Below are 10,681 nucleotides of genomic sequence, written 5' to 3'. Positions count from 1 at the left end.
GAGAAAAGCAACGTTTTTTAATGAATAAATATTTACTTATTTTTAACTTACTTTTAAAATTCAAGTTAGTTAACATACAGTGTAGTATTGGTTTCAGGAGTAGAACCTAGTGTTCATCACTTACATGTAACACCCAGTGCTCATTCCCAATGAGTGCCATCGCCCCATCCCCCTCCCCTCCAGCAGCACCCAGTCTGTTCTCTGTATTTAAGAGTCTTTTATGGTTTGCTTCCTTCTCTGTTTTTATCTTATTTTTCCTTCTCTTTTCCTATGTTCATATGTTGTGTTTCTTAAATTCCATATATGAGTGAAATCATATGATAGTTGTCTTTGTCTATCTGACTTATTTCACTTGGGATAATACTCTCTAGCTCTGTCCATGTTGTTGCAAATGACAAGATTTCATTCTTTTTGATTGCTGAGTCATATTCCATTGTGTCTGTGTGCATGTGTGTGTGTGTATACATACCATACTGTATCTTCTTTATCCATTTGCCAGCTGATGAACTCTTTCTCCAGCTGATGGGCTCTTTCCAAAATTTGGCTATTGTTGATAGAGGAAAAAAGCAAAGTTTGAGTAGTACATACTGGTGTACTGTCTTTTACATGAGAAAGAGGAAGGTACTTTCTAGTGGGAAGGTAAGCTATATATTCATATTTGCTTATGTTCCCATGAGGAAATGATGGAGGGATACAGAAGAAACCAACAAAAGTGGTGAGACATGTTGTTTGCAGTAATAACCCTACAGGCTCACACTTCTCTTTATTCACTCTTTTTGGGCAATGCCTGGCCACATTGTTCTCTGGGCTTGGCCATGTAATTTTCTTTGGCCAATGTGAGGCAAGGGTAATTGGGGAATTGCCTTGTCTTATTGCTCTTGGAGCCTTCTGAGTGCCATGTAAAGAAGCCCAGGCTAGCCCAAAGGATGATGGGAGACATATGACCCAGCTGCCTATCCACTTCCCGCTCCCATAACCTTGTCAACAGCTTATCAATTGCAGGGTGACATGGAATAAAGGCTGTATTGAAGGGATTAGACCTTACACATTGAAAGCCATTAGCTGGAGACCACAAAGGAGAGCTAAAGAAATCTATGGAAGGCTTCTGCCTTTGCATCTGATGCTGTTTCTGGTCACTGATGGTCAGCAGGGCAGTGAGTCAAAAAGAAAAGGTGAACACAAAGCAAGAGAGATTGAGGACAAACTGGAACCTATGTCTGTCTCCCATTGCATTGAAGCTGTTTGCTATGGAGATGTACATGTGCCTGGCTCAGGACTTGGGCAAGAAAAGAAAGAGATCCGTCAGAACTGAAGGAGTGTGAGTCTTGCCATTGCCCCATGGCAAAGGGTACCCTAGTCGGTCAACAACAAAGTGCAGGAGGTACAGCGGTGCCTGGGGCCCCAAACCAACATTCCAAGCATAATGGCAGTCACTTCCTTCCCACCCTCCAAACATCATGCAAATGTCTTGTGTTTTCACCGTCATCCAGAATTATACAAGGAAGGGAAATGTAGTTAGTATCAGGTAAGCTAAGTGAATGTAGTAAAATCATCACACCAATCTAGATCCCCAGCCTCTAGCCAAGTAGCCAAGTAACCCCAGAAGCCTGGAGTGTACTCAGCAGAGTTCCATTAAGATCATTCAACCAGAAAACCCGTTCATCCCACCACAGAATCACAAGCTAAATAAACTGTTGTTTTAAGCCACTGACCTTGTTGCACAGCAAAAGCTGATAAAAGTGGATAATCTAAAAATGATGAGATGAGTGGATAACAGAATAGATGGGGCAGAGCTACTAGCTAGACTTTTCAGTGTTTACCTTATTCTGTAAGACTTGTATCATTTAAATTGTTCAAACAATGTCAATATATTATTAATAAAGAATAAAATTAATAAAAATATGTGGGAGGACTTTAGTGTTTTACTGGTTAGCTTATTAGTTATTGAAAAGGCACCATCTAAAGAGGGTAGGTGTATTTCTGAGAAACAGAAGGAGAGATGTGTGCAAATCAATTGAGTCCCCTACCGCCTTGTCCATTTCAGATATGGAGCAAGCATCCACCCAGTGCCTCTATCAGACACCAACCTAGGAGTAAACCTGTCTTTCTTCCATTCTTGATTCCAATCTATCCTCAAGGTTTTAGATTCCATCTCTGAGATACCTCCGAAATATGCCATGTTCTTTTTACCTCCACTGCCATCATTGGAACCCAGACGATTCCAACAACATCCCAACTCATATCCCTCCTACCATATTGTCTTTCTCCAAACCATTCTCTGTATTTAACAGGACTTAAAATATGAACTGGATCGTGTCATCCCCTCACTCGACCTCCTGCTTAAAGTTTTTGAATTTATGCAAAATCCTTGTCCTGATTTATAAGATCCTACGGGACTGTGCTCTTACCAATGTCTCTGATCTCCGGTGTCACTCTCCTAGACACAACCTACTTCACTCCAACTATAGTAGTCTTCTTTTGGTCCCTCAAACACTCAACACTCAAGCTCTTTCATACCTTTGGATTTGTACATGATGATCGTTATGCCTATTTCTTTTTTTACCTAGTAGAATATAAACTCCGTGAGGGCAGGACCCTATCTATCTTGTTGGTTGTGTTCCTGAGTTCTAGCAGAGTGCTTTACAAAGTGAACCCTCAACTTCCTTGACCTCATGGTTCAACAGTGGCATGTCTGACTCCAAAGTGGACCCTCGACAAATATTTGATAAATGAATGAATAGATGAAGTAAAGTGGATTGAAGTAATCTATCTCCTTCCATCCATTTGAGTATCCCTATTTTTAAGCATACTATATATCTTCTGAGATCTATCTGGCTTTATTCTTCGCTTTTACTCGGGTGTCTATTGCAACGTCTATTCCTCAGAAAGGCCTGTCCTGACTCCTATCTCATGTAGTCTGCACTTGACCCTCTCTAGGTCCTTATATATTTGAAAATATATTATTTGTGTGCTTATATCATGGAAGGAACTGAGCTTGTCTTATTAAGGGTTGTAGCTGCAACACCTAGAATAGTGCTTAACACATGGATGTTTAATGATACATCCATCCATACATATAAACATATATACATACATGGAACAATAAATAATGACCCTGCCTTGTTCTTCTTTGTTTTCCTCTGAGGAGTGACTGTCCTTGGCCTTGAACTCCAGCCTAGTGCACAGAATCCAGCTGCCTCTAACAGGACCATCCACAGCTGAGCATGTCAAAGTAGCATTTGCTTTGAATTCTCTACTTCTGAGTTTCATCCACCTACTGGAACTCACCTTCTTTTGCTATTTCCCAATTGCTACTAAATTGCCTGACCCATGACAAGATTGCTGTATACCCTTGGATATACTTGGCTTGCCAAACTCAACTTTCTCTCTGACTGTGTCTCCCCATCTCACCTCTCTTGGAAGGTCTGGACTGTGTTCCTGTTGTCTCTTCCAGATGCCTTTACTTTCTTTATGTAACTGGATAAACCTCCCTGACTCCTGAGACATGACTGAAGAAACAACAAAATCAAGTCCAAAGAAAGTGAAGGAAATTCAGCAGTACCTCTTGCAGCTTTAATTGTTCACTTAGAGCTGTGTTATTCTTCAAAACACCTGCACAGAATCCCCAAATTTGAATATGCCACAATGCATTTAACTATTCCCCTACTGACAGCCAATGTTCGTAGTAAGCATCCTTGTGTAGATCCCTTTGGAGACATTCATTGTGATGCCATTTATATAAAAAGAAAAAAATTATGCACATTTTCCATGGCACAGGCACATATGTAGGTACATGAAGGCACAGCAATTATCTATTAATAGTAGCTACTTCTGGAGATCAGGGGTCATGTTCAAGGACACTTCCACCTTCTATTTTAGTTTCATAATAAGAAAAATGCGAGTATGTATTGTGTGATTAAAGATGAATAAAAACATTAATGAAACAAATTTGAGCTAAAAAAGATTAACGTCCTTTTACCAAAGTACCTTTCTCAGGGATAGTAGAAAGTGGTAATGTGATCAGGCTTTCTGTATTTTCATCTCTGGGTGAAGGCATGGAATGTTGCAGAAGGCAAGCTGTCAGATTGCCCAGGGAGGAAGCCATAGGGGAGGAGACCATTACCCAATTTAGTAGTCTGGTAACCCATCTTTCTTCGGCTCATTTTAAGGACTTCTAATTTTTTACTTTGAACTTGGTCGGTTGTGTCAGGAGAGTAGAGTCTAATAAATGGAAATGTGTCTCAGCATTTCATTACAGATTTCTGGAACATAGCTGCATCTCTATAAAATCTATCCAGGACTTCCCAGAAAAGTCCAGGCCTAGATTCTGTAAATGCATCATGGTGCAGTGATTAGGTTCCAAAGCTAAGTCAGTGGGATGTCATGGCTCTATCATCTGGTATCCTGGTCATTGAGTTGTGTTAGAAAGGTATGATAACAATGCAATAGCACACCCTTGTATTTTTATTGGGTTTTTCTTTCCCAGGTACTTCCTAACACCTCACTCACCTTTGCAACATAGCAGCGTGATAATTTTGGGGCAGATGTCACCATCCCTGTTTTCCTGAAGGTCTTTGCTCTAGCAATTCTGGCTTTTCAGTATCATGGCCATCTATCTCAGGGCCTTTGCGCTTGCTGCTTCCCTTCCTGGGAACGCTCTTTTCCTAATCCCCTGGTAGGATCCTTTTCATAGTCCCCAGATCACTTCTAGAGCAATCCTCTCTGACCATGCAGGTACCCTCCAGTTACTTTCTATTAAATCACATCTTATATTCTGTATAGAACATATTACTATCTAGAACTAAGTGACTGATTGATTGATTGACTGACTGATTTTTGTCTTTCTCTCCCCAGTTGAAAGTAGAAGAGCTTAAGATTTTGTCATATTCATTGCAAAATACCCAGCACATTTACAGATAACCTTTAGGCACTAGGGAATATCTTTTGAACACATAAATAAATAATCTCCCAGAGACTAGGCTAAATCAGTGATTCTCAGCCCAGGCAAGCTCATTAGAATCATCTGGAGGGCTTTAAAAAAAATACAACTCCTAGGACCACTCTTCAGAGATGTCCATTTAACCATTTATCAGGCTGGTCTAGGCCTTTTTTGTTGTTGTTAAATTTTTATTTTTGAGAGAGAGAGAGAAAGAGACAGAGCATGAGCAGGGAAGGGGCAGAGAAAGAGGGAGACACAGAATCTGAAGCAGGCTCCAGGCTCTGAGCTGTCAGCACAGGACTTGACATAGGGCACAAACTCATGAACTGCCAGATCATGACCTGAGCCAAAGTCAGATACTCAACTGACTGAGCCACCCAGGTCCCCCTAGGCCTTGGTATTTTTAAAAGCTATCCAGGTGATTCTAATATGTGTCCACAACTGGGAATCCTGGGCTGAGGGTCTTTCAGGCCTTTCTGATGCTGTTGCAGTTCCCCAAGAGGAAAATGATGGTGATAAGGACCATAGTACTCACAGAGAGGGTAGGTGAATTTGGGCTGGGAATAAGATATACAACTGAGGCCAGCCAGGTAAAGATGTGCCCAATATTTGCTTTATTAGCAGAATTGAGACAATGACTCACATTTTCTGATTAAAAATAGTAGAGCCCAACCGGGAACCTATTGCCTCTCACTTCTTGGATCCACATTCCATGATATTTTAAAAGATCCTACAGTAATCAGTGCAGAGACTTTGACTACTCCCTTTCTGGGAATTTAGAATTGCATTTAAGTGGAAGTTCTGCTCAAAGAAAGAAGCTTCTGGATTTAAGCCTCCTCTCATTATTGTTCTTGTCCTCCTCTCTTTCCTCCTGCTTCAATTCTCCTCCTCTCTCTGTTTCTTTTTCCCTATCATCTTAGCTCTTTTTCTTTCCCCAGAACTTTCTAAAATGCTTCCTCAACTATTTGAAAGCATTTTTGTTTGTTTGTTTGTTTGCTTGTTTTTTAATTCCAAAACTTGGAGAGTTAACTACATAGTGTTGTGGGCAATCAATGGATAAGAAATATTCTTCATCCAAACATTCTATGTCATCCTCATGTAAAGAGACCACACAGATTATAATTTGCCACAAATCCCAGATGATACTCTTGTCTTCTCAGATTAGAAATATGGGGAGAAAATTGGAATGCAGGCACTTGACCCTTCTCCAGACTGCAAAGTTCCTGGAAAAACAATAGACTACCAAGGTCTTTTGGGCATTTGGAGAAGATGGGTCATATGAAATTTTGAGTTTTGGGAGCCTCTAAACAAATCTCCTCTTCTGTCAATTAAATAATTGATTTATCAGCAGTGAAGTTGCCACGTGGTTTGGATACACCATGCTCTGGGGATGAAAAGAGAAGGAAATGTAATTTTGTTTGGAAGACCTTTTCAACTGTTGGCTGTCTAGTAGTGAGAATAAAATCTGGGTGCGGAAAGAATGAAGAGGGGGTGGGGCTGATGCAGAATGGAAGGACGGATTGGACCGAACACAGGGTTTGGCTCTAGTGAAGCATTACATTGCTTGCAGTCATGGAATGGTTTAGGGGCCCCATTTCCTAGATTGCTTTAGGGTCTCCTTTCTTTTCTGATGAAGTGGTGAGGAGACTCAGGGCATGTTGGGTTCAGCACTCTTGGAGCCAGGGGAAGCTTGTGTTTTGTGCCTGTGTATGTTGACGTGTGTGAAACTTAGCAGACCTGACACTTGTCTCTGCAGGGGAGTTTGGGGGGTGAAAGGCCAGGTGGGACGTGGCATGGTTTTTACAATGACCACACAGCACACACTGTCCTCCCTGGATTCAGCACTTTACATTCTCCAGTGAAAAATTAGTGAAAAATGCTCATTTGTGTCAGACTTTCCTCATGATTTAAATGCTGTATGCTTCACCCAGGACACCTGTGTTGTTGAGCAATCCTAGAGGAGGCCTTTGAGAGGTTTACAAAAGACCAGGCAGTGAAAGGGATGAGTAATGAAATGGAGGTCCCCCGTGGGGTTGAAGAGAGCATGTGGGAAGATGTTGTTGGGAGGACGGGGTAAAAAAGAAGAGGGTAGTAGGAAAAGTTAGCCTCTTTATTCATCTATTTAGCAATGTTATAGCTATTTATGGAGCATCTTTATGACAAGGCACTTTCCTAAGCCTGGTTATCAAAGTGAGTGAGAGAGACTTTGCCTTTCTTACATTTGCTCGACTTAGTCCTATTTCTCTTCTGTGGGGACCTTCCTGACTCCTGGGTGGAGGTTGCCTTTTATGCAGACTTCTCCTCTGGTATTCCACATTTGTTATATTCTAATTTTCTGTGTACACATCCGTCTGCCTCATAAGGCTCTGAGCTCTGCAAACAGAGATCATGTCATAGTCATCCTTGATGCTCATGCATATGGAAGGTGCTCAGTTAAGGCTGATTAAATGGCTTTGAAATTAATATTTAACTTGCACAGGTAGACTGTTCTTCACATATTTATAAATATGCTGCTGTCACTGATGTAATTTCTTAATCTGTTCCAGGAACTGAGGAGGCAGGTTTGAAAGTGATATGTTGAGACCCATGGATTTTCTATTTTCTTCTTCAAACAATCAACAATGTCAAAACTATCCCACAGAAGGTTGGTGGGTGGGCCAAAACTAGTGGTCATTATTTAGACACAGTTGATATGGGTTTTTTTTTTAATATGGTCCTTTCCTAACTCATTGTTCTCTCCAATTGTTCCCAAACCATGCCCTCAACATGTGACACATCCATGAAATACTCATCAACAATGACAATAATAATAATAATAATAATCAATGTTTATTGAATTCTTCCATGTGTCAAGGCTTACTTTGAGTGCTTTAAATGTTTTGTTTCATTTATTCCTCATGAAATCCCATGAGGCTAATACTACTATTGTTCTCATTCTAAAATAAGGAAGCTGAGACACAAGAATGTAAGTAACTTGCTCAAGGTCACACAGCTTACCAATAGGGTAGAAGCAAGATTGCTGCCAGGAAGGTTGCCTCTCGGGACTGGGCTCTTAACTTCTCAGCTGTTTTGTCTCCCTGATTTGGCTACTGACCCTACAGGAAGTTTTGTGTTAAGGATCTTTTGTTAGAGGCATTCCTTGAATTGATTGCCCTCACTGAATCCTCAAGACAGGGTATCACCCCCTCTGAAAATTTGATCTTTTCCAGACTGAGCCAGATATTACTTTCTGTATTTCTACAAAACTTACTGCTCTCCTTTTTCATATGACATCAGTTAAAATTGTCTAATTTCTTGTCTGCTTCCCCCATGAGCCCATGAATTCTTTAAGGACAAAAACGTTCATCTCTCAGTGCCAAGAACTAGTTCCTCAAGAAATATTTTTTAGGGGCACTTGGGTGGCTCAGTCTGTTGAGCATCCAAGTCTTGATTTCAGCTCAGATCATGATCTTGCAGTTTGTGGGATCAAGCCCTACATTGGGCTCTAGGCTGACAGCATGGAGCCTGCTGAGGATTCTCTCTCTCTCTGCCCCTCCCCCATTCATGCTCTCTGTCTCTCAAAATAAATAAACATTAAAAGAAGAAATATTTGTTTAATCAATTAAGAAAAATATTGCAGCTTATTCCAATTTCTCAAGAACTCCATAAGATTGCTTATTACTATTCTTATTCATTCACTATTGCATCCAATGATTTGTTCATTCTTTCAGCAGATATTTATTGAGGGAGACCTTTCTGTGTTAAGCATCCTTCTGAGGGCTGGAGTGAGATAACATACATGGTTCCTGTTTATAAGAGGCTTGCAGTCTCCTGACATTAATCAGAATGGTCTAATCACAAATTGGGATATTGCTACAGGAGAAAGGGAAAGGGTGCTATGTGACAATATAAAACTTAACAGAAGAGTTCCTGAATCTGAGAGAAAACCTACAACCCTACCAAAGGTTCAAGTGGGTCATCCTTTGACTCCTGAGGATATACCCCTGAGTCAATAGCCACTGATGATAGTGGGCCAATTAAATGCAAATTTGGAAAGCCTGGACAAGTCAGTAAGTTGTTTTTTAAAAAGTCTTAGAATCATCGAGTTAAAGAGACCCCAACAATCATTGAGTCCAATTTCACATACCCTGGAATAGCTTACCTGGAATTAAGTTTCCAGGTAAATTGATTGTGCAAAGAGAATGGGAATCTGTCTCACTTAGTCTGTGAGGATTTGCTCTATGTCCCAATACTACTCCTAATAACAGAGACCACTGTCTACCTGGAAACTATGAAGCATTTAGGGACTTATCTTGATATGCTCAGGTAATTTTACACAAAATTAACAAAATCCAGAGCAAATGATCCCAAACCAAGTCTGAGTTTTGCCAGTGATTTATTTCAATATTGTCTTGGTGCTACCCTCTTGTGGGTAAAACCTGAGAGCAGAAATCAAACTTCTAATCCTGGAGACCATACTGATAAAGTGAGTTTTTGTTTTATTTAGAGGAGGGATCATAAGATATTATTAAAACAACTTGAACATCTGGTTTGGGGATAAAGTCATTTTATTGTGTGACTGCCAAGCCACAGAGCCAAGCTTACCACGAAAGCCTCCCTCTCTCCCAGCCTTCGGTAAAGTCTAATACCCAACTATAATATGCACCCTCCAACACAAACGAAGAGTAAAGGGGAGCAGGGTGTGGTCTTCAAGACTCAAAGAAAATTCACCTGGTGGTTGGAAAATCAGAGCCATACAGAGCAGCTACACTCCTTTTTGAATCTTTTCTCAACCTAACTGGTGCCTATTCAAACTCTCAATGAAAACATTAAAAAAGAAAGCAGTATCCAAAATAAGTGTTCATTGAATCCCAGTAAAATTCCTCATCTTACCACCTCAACCTCTTCTCCATGAAGTTGAAAGATTGACATTCAGTCTTAGAGAAAATAAGAATCAGAGTTAGTAAGGACTCTAAGAGGATATGTGGAATGAGGCTCTTGCCTCTACAGGTGTCAAGTGCTGGTGAAGTCCTTTCCTGCTGCTTCATTATTGCTCTGGATATGCCCTTAAGTTACTTAGTCTCATTCATCTATTCAAAAGATATTAGTGAGCATCTCTCAGGTAACAGACTCTGCGCTAGGCACTGAATTCTATGATATGATGGTGTAGGCAGCTAAGATACAATTAAACAGACACATACAAAAAATTATTGGTAGTTGTAAAAGCATTATGAAAGCATTATTGGTAGTTGTAAAAGCATTACTGAAAATGTAACCACCTGGTCCTCCCATTTCTTCCATTCATACCCATGGCTGACCTTTAGGTCAATTGCGACAGCCTTTCTTACATTCTGGACAACTGACACTAACTAATTGGCCAAACTGGCAAACAAATTTAAGTCTACCTGCTGCCTCCAAGCCTAGGTTCTTAGACAAAGGCAATAAAACCCCTTAATAGAACGTTCCTATGTCACATGTGCCTACTCACAGTATCAGAAAGTTGGAAAACAGACTAGGGAGCTGTTTTTGTGACCAAGAGTGGAACAGTGACCTGCACAATCTCCCAGGCCACGAGTGGCAAAGCCCTGTTTGGGACCCAAGTCTCATGAGTCCAGTTCCAGGACCTTTATCTATTGTCCTCAATGGAGATTGTAACATTTTGGTCTTATCCCACTTGACCATCTCTACATTCACTTATTGTGCTTTCATAACTTGAAGAACCCAGAAGAGGGAGAAAGAGACATTTACAAAGGTTAGGAAGAG

This window comes from Suricata suricatta, chromosome 10 (assembly GCF_006229205.1).
Source record: "Suricata suricatta isolate VVHF042 chromosome 10, meerkat_22Aug2017_6uvM2_HiC, whole genome shotgun sequence".
Classification (NCBI taxonomy): Eukaryota; Metazoa; Chordata; class Mammalia; order Carnivora; family Herpestidae; genus Suricata; species Suricata suricatta.
The sequence above is the reverse complement of the archived record's forward strand: the minus strand, read 5'-3'. Positions refer to the sequence as shown.